This window comes from Gavia stellata, chromosome Z (assembly GCF_030936135.1).
Source record: "Gavia stellata isolate bGavSte3 chromosome Z, bGavSte3.hap2, whole genome shotgun sequence".
Lineage (NCBI taxonomy): Eukaryota > Metazoa > Chordata > Aves > Gaviiformes > Gaviidae > Gavia > Gavia stellata.
The window spans coordinates 49,225,903-49,243,691 of record NC_082637.1 but is presented as its reverse complement, the minus strand read 5'-3'; positions in this window follow the sequence as shown (position 1 = coordinate 49,243,691).

The following is a 17,789-nucleotide window of genomic DNA, read 5'->3' as shown; positions in this document are numbered from 1 at the left end:
AAAGTGTGTGGCTCCTTCTCCGGGACACCTGAAGGAACTCTTGCTTGGCATCTCATAGAGGGGACAAAGTACAGGCTCAGTATTCACTTACCTTTCATGTAAATAAAACAATACCCCAGTTTTTCCAAAAGTACAGTAGAACCTCTACTTTGGGAAAGACTGACACCCTGCCTGACTCAGGATTTAATTTTGACTACAATCAATAACGGATGTTTAAGGAGGAGTATTTGAAACTAAACACTTCTTAGTCGTCTTCATATTTGTGTATAAGTTTCTATGCAAAGCAATTAAAATCTTTGCTATCTTGAAAATATAGTTCTCATTACTGTACTCAACGTAGCGTTTTATAATCTCCCATGATAGATGGCAAAACAGGCAGAATCCTGCAACATGACTACACTCTGGGAGATTTCTGAAAGAAAAATAAATGCCTGGTTGCAAATGTAAGGGAAGGATGCTGTTCCTGAGAAGCAGGAGAAGCCTTCATAGAGTATGTTTAGAAAGGGAAACCTTAAAACCACTAGAACAGAAGGCAAAATTTGAGGAAATGAGCCATTTTGTGAATATACCATGGACAGAGGGAGATTATTTTAAGGGGTTATCTTGTTCCCAATTCCTATAGTTTTGTGTTTTAATGAAATAAATTTGTAGAGTTCGGAAATATTTTGGTATTCTTTAGACAGCTCTCTTCAAAGAAGTGGGATAGTGTCACTGAAAGCCTCTGCCTCCTCTGTGGTACCTTGACACAATCTTCACCCAACATTGCATTCCATCAATAAAAGTGCAATGTTTAATTTAGCTACCAAGTGAAAGCAGCATCTGTTACAAAATGGCCAGTTACAAAACTAAATTTCCCAAAAGGCAAAAAGCCTACAGTTAAAAGCCCCAGCTTCCAGCTGACTCTCAAAGACAGAATAGCAGAACGCAAAACAAGATCCCAAGGTAGGACAGTTTCCTGTGTCTCACAGACACACATTCTATAAATCAGCTTACCAACAAAAACTTACCTTTCAAACTATTTATCAAATCTCAGTTCCACAAATTGATTGTTATTGACACTTAGACAGTTAACGCAACATTCTACATAACTTGAAATACTTCAAGTAAATGAATTTACTTGATGGTTAGGATCCTGAGCTTGTACAAACATCTATCACTTGAAGCTCTGGTTCAATACATCATTCACTATCCATCCAGCGTATTTTCTTCTCAAGACAAGTGGAAATGCTCTGGCCAGATGAATGATGATTCTTGTCAAGATTTTGCCTTAGTCAGTACAATCACTGGATAAAGTATAGAAACAATTTATTGCGCAGGACCTGAAGCTCTCCTTCCCTCTTCCAAGACTATGCTAACCAGGAAGATCAGAGCTGTGCTCTGCATGCCCTCCCTGTAAATCTTCTGTTGTTTCCTGTACAGTGGTGCAGTTTTAAAAGAAAGAGTGAGTACTGAGAGGAGAAAGCTCCCATTTGGCCTATGTTATAGCCTGGCATTTCACTTGGTGGTGCAAGATATGGCCTTGAATGTCCTCAGGCAAGGAAGGGTACTGAATCCAAGACTTCCACCTCTGACTCCGTCTTCTAGCTGCTGTATGTGTACTGCCCTTTTCTTCACCTCTGCTTTAAAATAAAGCAGCTACCACAGAATTTAATAGAGTGTTAATTAATAAAAAAAGTCTGATCCAGAGGGTGGCTGTTCATTGTATCTGGAGGGCACTTGCAAAGTTTTTTGTTTTGGCTTGGAGCTGTTCAGGAGCTACGAGCTGATCTAGTCTGTAATGGGTACCCTAAGAAGCAGAAAAATAGGAGCAGTGGATTTTTAAGTGAAACATGGTGATGTATTATAGATATTGAATATTGTATTAAATGCTTGCATATGCATTAAATGTTGGCACCTCCAATGTTATATAAGTAAGTGCACCATTTTGGGGGTGATTTGGATTTATATTCCAGTACTACAATTTTGCCTAAGGCTGTTCTTCAAGTACCTCAGCCACTTAATGGGTTGTACCCTAAAACTCTATGAACAAATCTCTATTTGCTGTAAATTCAGAAAGCTCTACTGATATCAACTGTTCATTTTCAGGCAAAAGCAAATCTCAGAATTCTGTATTGGTTTTGATACTTGGGTTTCTAGAGCATGAATCAGTCTTTCTGAGGTACAAACACTTCATATAATTGGAACAAACACTTTGTATAATGTCTATAGATCTCTGTCATGCAATATTGCTCTGATCACACCACCATTTTTCCTTCTATTTTTCTGAAAATTCTGCATAGAAAACACATTTTAACTTGATACCTGAACTATTTTTTGATCAGAATAATGCTGATGATAGAGAATTAACAGGGCAGAAACATGAGGCAATGTATTAAATAGTGTTTTCTGAACTATATTTATAGTACTGAATTTTAAACAGGGCCATAGCTGATTTCTCAGAAAATGAGAAATTTTTACAGGCTGGCTTTTAAGAATACTTTTCCTTTTTCTGGAATAGAATTGGATTATTGCTATTTTGATACTACTTCTGCAACTGCCTCAAGGTGTCAAGGCCTGCATACCATCCATATGTTCTATTGTATTCCTAAAATCCACAGCTAACACTTCAAAGTGTGGATACTGCTATGATTACTTTTTTTTTTTACCCCTTACAAGCCACTATGTTATAGGATTTTGTAGATTCAAGCCTAGACTCTAGCATTTCCTTCTATCAGGTATGTGACTGTAATATTTAAAGAGGAGAAGGAAGAAGTGCCAATTTGATGAACTGTTACACCTTATTAAATAGCCTTAAGGTTAGACCATTTGAAGGCTTTCTAAAGATTTTCAAATTGCTTCATTGAATTACTGTCGATACACCTGTGCAATGAGCTCACTAAACAGAATTGTCGCAATACTAACAATGTTGTTAAAAAGGAGACATTTGACTAAAAGGTAATGTAATTGCCAATTTCTTTAATGTGCATGCTTAATGAATTTTGTCAGAAGACTGATTCACATAGAACATGCACAATTAGATGTGCCCACATTTAATATACCACAATTGCCACATTAGCCTTGGTTTCATTACTTCTTGGAAGTGCTTTTCTTCTAAAGTGTATGGTGCAGTAAGGTAATACCCTAAACATTACATACAGCTAAAAAGTAATTTTTTAGTTGCTCATGTTCACCAAACTATGATGCACATACAAAAGAGGATGGGTATACAATACAAAAATATCCTTAATTAGTTGATAAAGAGAAGAAAATTGAGTCTCTTTTGTATCTTGGGTTGAAACAAAACTCATAGAGACCTGATTTGTGCTTCTCGGCCCCTGACTGATTACTAAAATGCAGAAGACTTTATAGTTAAAAACCTGTTGTATTAAAATACTGACAGAAAATTATACCAGGTTAAGGTTGTGACAACACTTTATACAATTATAGATGTATTATTGCTTCTTCTTGAATATATTGACCCTGTCTTGCATAGGACTGCTTTCAAATACTCAGTGAGAAGTTCTCTTAGTCAAACTAATAGTGTAGGTTTTTAGAAAGTCTTTATACAAGGTGCTTTTGTTTTTCTCTCGGCTTTTTTCTTTGTTTCTGCCTTTCACCTTCTGTTTTGATTTTCCATGCCAATTTAATTCTGAAATCAGGTTGAACATTTCAGCTTTCCCTATTAGAGCAAACAGACATATGGATCTATCTCATATTGATGGTTGGACTTGATGATCTTACAGGTCTTTTCAAACCTTAGTGATTCTGTGATTCTGTGATACTAGCACTGAACAAGAGCTGCTAAGCTCAAATAGCTCCTACCTATTGACTTTGGTGTTCCTCCATCTCTGACTCCTGGTGATCTTGGGAGGTGGGGAAGACATAAGGGACAGGGCAAAGGCTGAGGTGTATTAATTCACATGAAATGCCGGATTTGTACTGACGCAATTATGACAGTTCTATGTGACATGGATGCAGCTCTAGCATAGAACCTAAACTATTAGGTTTTCATTGGACCCACAACTCTGTTGCAACTGCTGCTAGTGTACCCTGCCAGTTGCTTGGGCATTGGGTGCTGTAACCTGTGGGGCAGGGTCACATAAATGTTTCGCATTCTCCCTAGTCCTGAGCTGGCTGCAGTAGTGCAAGCAGCAAGCAATGCCACTGTAGTTATATGTGGGTACATCTTTGCTGAGTTGTGCAGGGGACTGCACCTTGGTACCTCTGCATCTGTCACACAGGCAGCAGCACATATGAACTCTCTACAGGTAACTGAAATATGAAGGTTATTTATCTAGATGTATTGAATATGGAGACTGTTTGAAAGTCTAAGACTATTTGTTCCTTTTTTTTAATCAGCTCAAACTTATGAGTTGGTTGATTTTTGTAGACTGGCATACTTTTTTGTCTATTTCAAGTAGCAAATTTGTCTATTTTCAAGTAGCAACATAAGCATGAGCTTATGTTAAAATGGTAATAGACAGATCCTGCAGAGAATTAAAACAGAAGTTACTGAAAAATAGCGAGTCATTAAAGTTGAAACTTCTTTTTCTTGGAAACAATTACTAAATATTTTGACTACATTTTTTTCCAAAGATTCAGAATTATCACAATATTTTTTCATATTTTCAGAAAGTTCCTTCTCCTTAAGCAGAATTAAAACCAAACCAAACCAAACCAAAACTACTTGGTAGAAATACCTGATAACAGAGCTAGGTTTAATATTGTTAAAATTATCTAGTTGTAGCAATTTTGAGTTATTATAAAGTATTTCAACTGGAGTGAGAAGGTTTTTTGTTCTTTAGTATTTTGATCCTGTGGCAGGTTATTTAAAATTTTAATCTATGCTTGTTTATTTATATAGAGTTTTATAGATGATGTGTACAGACAATACCCCATAGGTATAATACATAATTACTAGTATCAATAAAATGCCACAGGCTATGTCACAGAATCGCATAGTGGATAAGATTGGAAGGGACCTCTGGAGATCATCTGGTCCAACCCCCCTGCTCAAGCAGGGCCACCCAGGGCCTGTTGCCTAGGAATATGTCCAGATGGCTTTTGAAGATATCCAACAATGGAGACTCCATCTCTGGGCTATCTGTGCCAGTGCTGGGTCACTGTCACAGTAAAAAAGTGTTTCCTGATGTTCAGGAGGAAACTCCTATGTTTTAACTTGTGCCACTGCCTCTTGTCCTGTCACTCAGCACCACTGGAAAGAGCCTGGCTCTGTCTTCTTTGCACCCTGTCTTCAGGTATTGATATACATTGATAAGAACCCCCCCGCCCCGAGCTGTGTCTTCTCTAGGCTGAACAGCCCCAGCTCTCTCAGCCTTTCCTCTCGTCACTGATAAGACTATATCTATAAAACCAGAAATTCTGCAAAAGTAGAAGAAAAGCCCCATAAGCTTGCACTCTAAATAAAAGACCAGAATCAGACCATGAGTGCATATACAAACAGGGACAAGAAGAAACAATACTGAGTTTTTTGTAGGCATAATATGCAAAAGAGTTTTAATAACTGAACTGAAATAGAACAAATAAGCTGGTTTGCAGGAACAGGAGAAAGCACTTGAAATTTGTCAAGTATGATGCACAGGTTGTCATTGCAGGCTGAGTGAAGTATGGCACTACAAGCAAAATATTACATGTAAGAATATGCTTTTTAAAGGGAAGATTTGGAAAGAACAAGGATCTATCAAAGGGGATGTGGCAAATAGTGCTGAAAGTCAGTCTTGAAACTGTAAATGTCCTCCTGAACTCTGATAAAAGACCGGCTGCTTGAGGTCATGGAAGAGAAAAAACATAAAACAACCTCCTCCTGCCCTCTGTAAAAAAAAACCCTGAAAAGCGACAAAGACTTAATTATGACTGGCTGTTTAATTTAGGGCCTTTCAGTCAACACTTACAAGAGTAGTTAGAATTTGCCAAGTAAAAAATTAATACAGTTCAAGACTTAAGTTTTTGATGAATTAGCAGCTTTTTGACATAGTGTACAATAGTTCATGAACTGCAAGTCATAAAAAAAGTCCATGTGAAATGAAAATTATTTACATGTCATTAAACAGAACTTATTTATATTTACTGAAAATACTTTTCATATCTTACCTTATAGAACGACACTGACACCAGAAACTGCCTGCAAAATGTTGGCAATACTAATATAGCTAACTTTCTTCTCTTTACTATTCTGGGATTTGTAAAACCTCAGAGCTGCAGGTGCATTTTCTAGAATATTTTACAGCAATGGAGCTAAACCTGTAAATAGATCTTATATTGTAGAAATATAAATATACAAGACCCTAAAGAAATTAACTAAAAATGATAGTAGAACAGGTTATTAAAGAAAACAATTGTGTCTGAAGGGACTGAAAAATCTGAAAGATCTTCAAATAGTGGCCTTGTATAAAAAACAACAGTTATGCATATGCATAACACATATACAATAACGCAATTCAAAAGCAAAACCCATGATGACAGCACAAAAAAAGACCTCCAAAGTATTATTATACCTGCTTCCCTGAGATGACCTTACTAAAAAATACTACAGTGCAACAGGCAATTGTGGATTCTCACCTATTTTTGCCATGTGTGATGACTGTCTCCGTAACAGCTGACGCTGACCCGTAATTTAGTGGATATTAATATTAATGTTTTACAGTGAAGTATAGGTTCAATGCATGAATAAGTGTGTTTCCATTTATCCTCAATTTAATAAGCTTCAAAGTAATAAAGCATCAATAAAAAGGGCAGTAAAGTCAGACTTTAATCTATATTTTGTGCAGGCAAATTATGGAATGGCACTTGTAAAGCACATGCTCCAACTTAACTGTTACGTTCTTCAAGAAAGAACTAAGAGTGCTTTAACTGTCAGAAGAGAGTCTCCCTGGAAATTTCCTGTGAAGCTGCAGATTTACAGAGACGCAGGCAAGGCTGAGTAAAAAACTCACTGTATTGGAGGCTTTGAGCTACCATTTGTTGAAAATGACAATGCATGTAACTGAAGGTGGGAAGGAATGTCTCCCAGCTATAGTGTAGGCACATGAGTTGTGTCCGGTGTCATGTCCTTAGACAGTCATGTCCTATGAGGAAATAGCTATTTTATCTCTTCAAAACTCAAAAAAAGGAAAGGAGAGGAACAATTCTTATCAGTTTGCCCGAGAAGAACTTGGACAGATGGTAAATCAAACCATTATAAGTGTACTGAACATTTAAAAATACCTTTGATACCTTAGTGTATGAAAAGGGGGATTAGCAAGTTGCATTGTGCATTTTTTAAGGGTAAGATTTTTTAATCTACTACTATCTCTAGAACATGGAGTTATCATTTTACTTGCTCTTGCTAGTGAGTTAATGTGGTGGTGCATTCTTTTCCCTTCTCCCCAGGACTGCTCTACAATCTCAGAAATTCCAACTAGGCTCTGGCCTTTGTGTAACGAGTTGGGCAGTTAAGCACCCCTTGACTGTACCAGGAACTCTTGCATGGTTAAGGCAGGGAATGGCACTGATTGTACCAAGCACTCCTGTTATCTGACTGAGGCGGGTAATGGGAGCGAGAAGAATGGGATGATCCATCATTCCCTGACAGCCCTGGAGCACTCCTTATCAGGTTCATAACCCAAGTGGAATGACACCTTGGCTACAGAAATTCTATCATTTTACTAATGACTAAAGCAAATCACCTTGTGAACCTATAAACAGCAGTCCCAAGTGAGGTCCTTTGAGCTCTCCTGGACTGCAGCAGGCTGCAACCAGCATGTCCCTCTGAGTGGGACGCCTCTCAGAGTTTCGCAAACTCTCCAGTTTGTGAAATTTTGGAGGATGATGCTGAGCCGGTGATGGGACCTGGGCTAAAACCCTCTCCTACCCGAGACTCAACTCTGGCCCATTGAGAAATGCCGAGAAGTGAGTATTGTCATGGAACTCAAGGGGAACTTTTAACAGGTACCTTTGTATATATCTATAGCTTTAAGTCTATGTGTGTGCGTGTGTAAATCAGTATGTAATCAATCTGTGGTTGTGATTAGCTGGCTTTGTTAATCTTAAAACTGATCCATGATTAAGTGCTGTTAAAATCTTATGGTTTACCTCAAACCATGAATGAACCTCAAATTGCTCCTAAATACACATAATCTGTTAGATAAAGCCTGTTGACCCAATCTGGGACTAGGATTAGACCTAGCCACACCTAGACTCCTCTCTGAGAAGGAGTCTAGCAAGGGGGTCTATTCCGAACCTCGCGGCTCAACAGGTTTTCTTTATTCTTTGTACCATCTCTTCCCCTTTATACATGAACCATTGACCAAGTCTGAGACTGGGTCTGGATTTAGTCACACCTAAAATCCTCTTTGAGAAGTTTAGAAAGCAAGGGAGTCCATTCTGAACTTCGTGACTCAACAGGATGGTCTTCCCTACCCTTTACCCCTTTTGTTTCTCTGCTCTCTCTCTCTCCGTGTATAATTATTCTGAGTTGATTCTAATTTGATTTTCCTTTGTATGTTTTAGTAAGTAATAGAGTGGACCTTACCATCGAATTCTGTTATCGCATTTTTATAAACTTCCGTTAAAATCGCTTTTGCCAATACACTTGACAGTGATTCTTTAAGTGACCTAAACCACTCATTCGCGACAGTCAATACATATTTATTTTCCCTTCGTTGAACAGCCCAATATTCTGAATAGTGCAGCATGATGATGGCACTCCATAACAAATAAGCTGAGATTTCTTTCCACTTTTTTTTTCATAAACCCTGAAAACTAGTGCCTATAACCATAGTTGTGTTTGCTTAGGACACTTATGCCACAGTCTTCACAGTCCTTGAACATCTTCCAGTCCAAAGATCATCTTTGCTCAGAAGCTTTTACAGTTGTACACATAATAGTTTTCTGTTTATAGACTGGGAACATTCACTGGCTCAATACAGAATTTCCTTCACCAATTTCAAATTTGTATATGCAGAATTATTATCATCTATGTGGTCAAATTCTTGAAGTGCCTGGAACTTCTGTGAAGATCATTGCAGGTCATCTATGTAGTGCTTTCAGGAATGACCTAAAAATCAAGAAAGGGTTGCCAAAAATTAATAGTTCTTTACATCTTGCATCTTGCAATTTGTCCAGGGCAAGTCGCAATTCAAAGAGAAGATTAGAGGGGAAAAAAAGAGGCTGAAGGGGTTTTGGGGTTGGGTTTTTTTGGGGAGGTTCTTTGTCTGTCAGCTGACTTCATTGGTGAATGACAGCCTTTGCTGGACTACGAGATAGTGAAGACTATTTTTTTCTCATTGTGTCGGACGACAAACCCACAAAGGATGCAAAGTTTCAAAGAACACCTTGTCTGCTCTACTAAACGGCATGTGTAATGTAGTATATTTAGAGTTTTCAGAAACTTACCTTTAAAAACTTGTCAAACAGTATGTGTGTTTGACATGTAGTATATCTGAGTAGTATGTGTATCTGATTATTATCTATTTACTGTATGCGATCAAGTGAGAAACCTGAATCACTTACATGGCTGTGGAAGGGGAATACAGATGAAATACAACCACAGCCAAAGGAGATTTATTTTTAAGTTCTGGAGAATACTCTTAGAAAACTTAAAGTGATATTCATTATCCCTCAACAGTTTACAGTATTGAGAAAAGAAGAATGAATGAATCTGCTACGGGAAGTAACATTTTGAAAACCATATTTGGTCATATTTAAGATATTTGATGAAGAATCATTATTTAATAGAATTTGCAGATTCTCCTTTCATTGGGTGTTACCCAACACATTACCCAGAATAGCTGTTTAAACGGAGGATGAACAAAATCTTTCCATGACAGTAATTTAGAGATAGAATGTGATTCAGCAAACTTGAAAAAAAAAATAAAATGAACAACTTGCTATCTGTTACCATAAATATATATATGTAGTGCTATAGCTGAATAGAGTGAATGGAAGTCTTTGGTTCAATCACTGTTGATTTTTCCATGCTTCCTACATTGAACTATGAACCTGTGTGAAAAACCGAGTGTGTGTGGGAATATAATTATCTGTGTACTGCAGTTAGTTCTGTTTATCGAAAAATTTGCCAGTCATCTATGAAACCATTCTCTGATGATGCATTATACACTTTTGTTAGAGGTACACTTCCAATTTGTATTTTGTTATTTGGTTTCTTGTGTTTTATCAACTACCAGAATACTTCCTCTTTTGTACTATACTTCAAAATCTTCAGTGTCCTAGAGGAACTAAGAAACCCTCAAAGCTGAGAGGTTCTTTGATACTTACAATAAGAAAATTCAAAATTAATTCCTTTTGATATACTGATAGAAATTCTTTTCCCCTGTTGATAATGAAAAATGAGAGTCTGTTAACACTGCTTATTTCCATGATGCCAATTCTTTATTTGTCTTGGATAATCAAATCAAAATTCATCATATAAAATGACTATTCTTTTTCATGTGGCAATGATCCATTTTTCATTCTAATTACTGTCTTAATTTTCCCCAAGCTGTGCATGAAACTATTTAAAACACTTTTTCTCCCCTTTCTGATAAAATTTCTTAGAACAGGAAAATTATGTCATGAACAGAAGACTTGTATGCAACCTTTGTAGAGAAACTATCTCATTTAAGACGGACAGGAATTTTATCAGGTCCTAATAGGTAGAAAATAAAACCTTTTATTACCTATAAACCTTTTATTACCACTCAAAGGTAAATTACATATATATTAAATCAAGACACAATAAGTGATTTTAAAGTAAGTAATATCTGAAGAATTAGAAAATTCATCGTTCATGAGACTCACACATAGGGTTTGAGAATTTCTTTTATATAAGATGATGACTTTCACTGCCTTTATAGCCAATTGTCACAAAGGAAAACCTGACCATAGTTAAAGAAAAACATTACATTAAAGAAAACACAAGAGTTCTGCTTACATTAGAAATCTAAGTTCTCTTGTTAGAACCTAAATTCCTGATCTACTCCATGCAGTGATTCACTTAAACTAGGCTTGTTATGTTAAAGAAGAAAAAAAAAAAGAAAAAAATCCTGCCTGTTTGTTTGTGGATTATCCTCCCTTCCATCTGCTGAAGCATTGCCAATAGCTAGATTACTGTTAGGTACTTGACCTAAGTCCTGAAGCGTTCTTCTATTTCTGTCTGTTACCAGAATGTGTTTCATTATAACTTCTGGAGTTGTGCCTGACCAACCCTCACAGCTTGCTTTTATCCTGGCAGTCTTGTAGCTGACTTCTATAGTGATGGACATTGTTCAAACAGAAAGACTGGATACACAGCATTGAAAGAGATGTCAAAATCAGTGGAAAGAAAGCCTCTGCCCTCTTCATGAGTTCACTTATTTTTTCTGTGTAAGGCTAATTTGGTACTCTCCAAGTTCTCTTGATTTTTAAGCTCCCCTGTGAATATGTAGAAAGCTAGGAGAGGATTCCAAATAATTTTCTTATGGAGCAACAATATAAATACACTATACCTTGGTGATTTTTAAAAGAAGACAATGGGCAGGACCTGGTGCTCAGTGATGGCCATCATGTCATTCCTTGGTGTGAAAACCCTGATCCTTAGAGTGGCTAACAATGGGTAGAGTTACCTAACTAAATGTCAGTTCTGCATCCTTTCTAATTTTAACTTTTATTTCTCATGTATAAATCCCTTTAAAAAAAATTCCTGTACTGACAGGCTTGAGGGAGTTTTTGTGTTTCATTTTACTAAAGCAACTAAGAAAAAAAAAGTGGAGATTGTACTGCTGCAGAGTTTTTATATTAGATGGCCTTTGTTTCATTTGTAGAGTGCAGCAGATCCTCTTAGGTCTAAATAAAAATAATAAAAGAATATATGGTAGAATCTATTTGTTGCAGGACTGAACAACTGGCAACCTATATGTAAATTGCTTTGTTTCTATTGATCAAAAATGTCTATACAAACAATAAAAATAATGCACTGTTAACTGATGTTGTAGATTGCAGGCACAGCACTGCCACAGAGCAGCTCAGGGCTATTAGAAAGAAGAATGATGGCTTTTAACTTTGTTAGCCCGCTATTAAACTTTTGCACATTCAGAAATCTTGCCTCTTTTCTTTAAAATTGCTGGTCTTTAAATGGGTTTAGTTGGTAGTACTGAGGACTCATTTAATAATAATAATTTAAAAAAAAAACATTTTTCATGTCTATATAATACACCTTAAGCAGTGTCATGTAGTTCATTGAGCTATGGAGCAAGGCAGCTTTTGTGTCTACTGCAAGAGAAGGAATCTGCTTTTTTTTTTTCCCTTTTCCCCTCCTCTTTTTACTGTGCTAGAAAGCACCAGGACAAAAGCCAAAGTGAAAACACCCCAAGAATTCAAGACTTGAGCTTTGAAGGAACCAGTGCCTTTTCCCAATAACCTTGCTGCATAAGGTTACACACTGCAGCTTGGAAGCCAGCTAGAGAGAAAGTAATTTCTGAGTACAAGGTAAACTTAAAGAAGGTGATTCAAATGTATTGGAGTAAACTGGTCACCAAGAAAATTCTTCATTATGTATGGTGTGTGAAACTCTGCGCTATGAATCTGTTGCTGAAGGGAGGACCCACAAAGAGCAGTTATTGCTTCACATTCCTCAAAATTAAAATTATTTTTCTATTCATTATTCTGAATATGAATAAAGAAATCTAGAACTATGCTGAAGCACAGCTGGACGCAGTGGGAATTTTCATTGATTCTTTAAGCCTTCTTACCCTTCAGATAATGGGTTGTAGCCTTGCGTACATTTGCAAAACCAACTGTAAAAAAGAAGAAAAATTTTGGGTTCTACAATCTCTGAGTTTTCAAAACTTGTTTCTGAAAAGGTATTTAGTAAACATACCTTATTCTTATACCACATTGAAAAAATTCCATGTTTACTGATTCTTAAACATGTTTTACCTGTGCATCGGACAAGCAAATCTTGACTCAGATTTTATCATATCATAAAACTGTTAGTTATGGTATTGACACAACATTTTCCTTGTAATCTAGTTGAAGCCACTGGAAATTTCTGTGTTAGTTCTGAAAAATTGTATATCTCTTGGAGGAACATCAATAATCTATACTGCAATAGTAGGATGCAATTAAAAAAATAGGCAGCAAGTGGTACAAGTTCAAAATGCTCTTCAGCGTTGGTACTGCAACTGATTCCATTGTTCTTGTGGTTACTTCCTTCCTTTTTCTTTCCAATTCATCCATAGAACTCCCCGCAATGACCTGCTTTATCTAATGCTCTGATGATGTTGAGTTCCTCAGTAAATCCTTTTGCTCTGATCTAACGCGTCTCCCAGGATCAACAGAGTCCTCAACAGCAATTCAGAATCACTGCAAATAATAATACCTTTTAAATATGGAATGAAACTTTGAAGTAGCTTTTACCTCTTTCAAACTGGACTGAAGACTATGAAAGTTACACTCTATATCACACCATTGGGTCGTTATAAGAACAGGAAAAATAATCCCAAAACACACCCTCTACACGTTCAGTAATGTAGGTGAGGGTAGAATCCTTAAAATTTTAATTGACTGTCTAATTTACTCAAGCATGGGATATTGCTAACTTTGCTTAATCTAGCAAAACTGTGATAATTTTCACCTTAATAAACATTAAAGACGGTTCTTTAATACCTGCCATATATACTCAACTATTTTATATGAATTTAAAAATACACTGTTTACAGCAGAATCCAGATGCTTTAATTCTTTCTGCTCCTCGAAATTTTTTTTTATTCCTCTTTTCCAAGGTTTCCTTTTCTTGGAAGTTTAAGATACATTGAAAATTAGGCCAGTCTTGACATAGAAATGGAAAATCTTGTGATTCTTCCTACACTCACGTATATCTTAGGTTTAGGAGTGGACGAGAAATCTGTATTTGTTACATGGTTTAGATAGCGTATAAAGCCCAAAAGAAATTGAAGATAAAATTCGGTATGACTTCACATTTACATTGACTCATTGACTTCTTTGATATCCTAATGGTTAGCCTATATAACTAGGAAATTATTCTAGTCTAACAGATAGTTATCTTCTGTATGATGTGCTATCACTGTGGGATTTTGTTTCTATTTTAGCACAAACTTTTATTATAATAATTTTTATCCTATTTTCATATTTTTTTCTTTTAAACTCTCAGATCCCTTTCATGATTGATGATCCTGTATTTTAGCTGCATAACTAAGAAATAAATACTTCAAAAATTTTTCATTTGTTTCAAAATATAAAGCAATTTTTAAAGTTACTGTGCATGTGTGTGTGTGGAAATACTTGAGCTAGAGATGGAATATAAATGCAAGATTAGGCAGTATAAAACTTTGTTATAACTTGTTGAGGATATTATGGAGGAGGAAGATTTAGCTGTTGATTTTCCAGTAAATATGAAGCACCAGTGCAACCAGTAAATATTAAGCACCAATGCAACAAAAGTGGCGAGGGAAGACTTATTCTATGGATTCTGTGTGCAACGCTATATGCATGCTCCAAAAATAAGAAAATCTTGAAACAAATATATAGAAAGGATGTTAGGCTTATTAAGAAAATGGAAAAGCTTTTAAGAAAAAACTCAAAAATGTGTGGGTTTCTTTTGTTATGAGGTCATGCTAATAAATCAGAAGCCTAGACTAATAAATCAGAAGCCTAGAGGCAACAGTATTTCTGTCTATAAACACATGGGGATATACACTGAAATGTAGAAATTTCAGCTAGAAATAGAATGTACAATGCAGGAAGGATGTAAAGTGTAATGAATAAATGTTAATTATGGAAATTTTTTTAAAAGTTCCTGTAATCACAAGACCCATCATATTCCGGAACAACCTTCATATGGAAACATTAGAGGCAAACCACAGTTCCACTCTTACGTTGGAATTTTGTCATTTTATGAAAAAGAACATGTAATGTTCATTAGAGACATTCATCTTGGTGTCTTGGGAAGCTCCTTCAGTCCTATGTTTGTTCCTATTTAAAAGTAACAGCATGCTGTTTCACTATGGGCTGATAGCATTGGTTCAAAATAGTGACCTTGAAACTAATCACTTTTTGATTTGGAATCATTTAGAATTGGAGTCAGATCTGATCTTGAATATATCAGTAACACCATGCCCCTTGATATTGTCAGAGCAACACTGATAAAATAGATTAATCCAAAAGTAGGTTATAGTGATGATACCACTGGCACAAAAACTTTATACTCATAATGTCATGCCAATTTGCCACTGTCATCTGGATCACCTTTCACAGAGGCCACCATTTTAACACTTGTGGAAAAGATAACAGTCCGTCTGAAAATACAGATGAGAAAAGTGCTTGCAATAAATTTATCTACATCTGCATTTTAAAATATTAATATAAAACTCCCCACAAGTAAAAATTTAAAAATTAATTAATTATAAGATATGAGTATGTTGCGAGAAGATGGGTTAAAACACCTTAAAAGCTAAGGGCTTCAGGCAAAGTGTTTGCCCTGTGCTCAAGGGAGAGGAAGTTTTCAGCTTGTCATATAGTATTATCACTTGTACTTTTGAGCTACTAAATATGTCCACAGGCAGCTACATGGACAGACACTATAGTTTAAGTTTCTCAGGAAAAGAGATAAATAAATAAGAAAATCAGCACAAACCTATAAAACCACCAGCTTCTGTTGTCCCCCTTCCTTCCTCAAGCAAATGAGTAGTATATATCCAAAATAATTAATCATTCAAGTAAGTTTGAGCATAATTTCATCGATGTGCTCCTTGGAAATATGTGATTTTGTGCACATACATCTCATTTGGGGCATCTAACCAACCAATCAAAGCCAAAGCAGAAATAACTAGCCCAACCACTTCAGAAAATGCCTTGAGGAAAACAGTTTCTAGCTGAAATTTTCAGGGGAGCTCTTTCAAGGCTGACAAGTCTGAAGTTCTCCATTGTAAGACAGATATCTAGTTCACAGAAAACATTCAGTAAAAGTCTGTTAAGTACTATCGGAAGCATCAAGGTTATGTAGATGTTTCAAGAACACATCTCTCCTCCCACTGCTGTCTCTTTTACATAAAGCTGTAACTGGAGTAAGGCAGCATACTCTTTCTGTGCAAAAGGCATTGAATGTGGGTTTTTTTTTTTTTGCCCAGTAACAGCTATATATTGGGGCTTATCACAGAATCACAGAATCACTACATTTGGAAAAGACCTGTAAGATCATCAAGTCCAACCATCAACTAACACCACCATGCCCACTAAACCATGTCCCACAATGCCTCGTCCACACCTTCCTTGAACACCTCCAGTGAGGTTGACTCCACCACTTCCCTGAGCAGCTTATTCCTCTGTTTCACCACTCTCTCAGTAAAGAAATTTTTCCTAATAACCAGCCTCAACCGCCCCTGGCACAACTTGAGGCTGTTTTCTCTTGTCCTGTCGCTAGTCATTTGGGAGAAGAGACCAACACCCACCTCTCTGCAACCCCCTTTCAGGGAACTGTAGAGAGCGATGAGGTCTCCCCTCAGCCACTGGAACCCCAGTTCCCTCAGCCGCTCCTCATAAGACTTGTGCTCCAGACCCCTCACCAGCTTCGTCGCCCTTCTCTGGACACACTATCCTATCATGTACTTTCATATTTGTTCGCTACTTTTATTTGATAAGAAAATCACAAGCACTCTAACATGAATAAATTTGTGAGATCCATGCAGCTTGCCTCCCTTACATGTATCCCATTGCACTGGGGACTAATTTACAGCTGCTCTAACCACATTTCACAATTAATCAATGACACTGTAGTGGCAACACTCTCTAGAAAAGGTAGCTTTCAGTAGAAAATAGTTTCAATGTGGTTTTTAATATTCTGTATTTGAAGGCCCAGCAAAGTTAGCTAAAAATCTTCACTATTGTTAAATGGACTCTTGGGATGAAGTATCTTTTCTAATAAGACACTTGTATTTGTAACGTGAGGAGCTCTATTGGGGGTAATTTAGATTACAGAATGCTTTAGATTATAACATTATTGTTTCTAATTAGGTATGCCTTAAAAGAGAATATAAGTTTTTGAGTTACTGAATGTTTAAGTAACCACCTGCTAATTAAAATACGTAATTTTAAAAGATTAAGAAAAAACAAGAATATGTATTGTGTAAATTCTGCACATATGGGAGTACATTTTGGTTGCCTAATGCAAATGCCTAATGACATTCAGTAACTTTGTTTTAGCACAACAAAACACCCCGCCACTCCCCCTACCCACAGGTTTGGCAAATAAGAGACAGATAAAAGAATGCCTAGCAGGCAAAGGGTTCAAAATCCCAATCAGAACAACTGTGAATCTCCAATAGAAAATGTTATAGTTCAGGGGATGTACTTTTTCCTTTTTTGTGTATAAGGAGAGGAGGAGAAGCAGGTGTTATATGGGTCAGCTCCTCAATTGGTGTAAACCAGCCTAGCTAAGCTGATGTTCTTGGAGCTACACAAGTTTATAACAGCTGCAGATCTGTTGGGATGTACATGTATGAAATACGTAGGCTTGTTCCACAGGTTTGCTTATTTTCTGGTCTCATGTGTAAATTTACCTTCTTGCTATGCTCCCTGCTCAAGTCTTTCCATCAGGCAATCCTTTCTTTGTGGGTTTTGTTGCTGTGTAGAATTAGGTGAACTTTTCAATGTATTCAAAATACAAAAAAAAAATTAAAAAATTATAAAAGTTGAGAGAAGCTATGAAGTTCTTAGGATTGGATTTCCAAGACATTTAAGTGTCATTGGACTGTAAATGCCCCAGACTTGGCTACAGTATCAGTTGCTTTTGGAAACCTTACCCTTATATAAAAAATGAT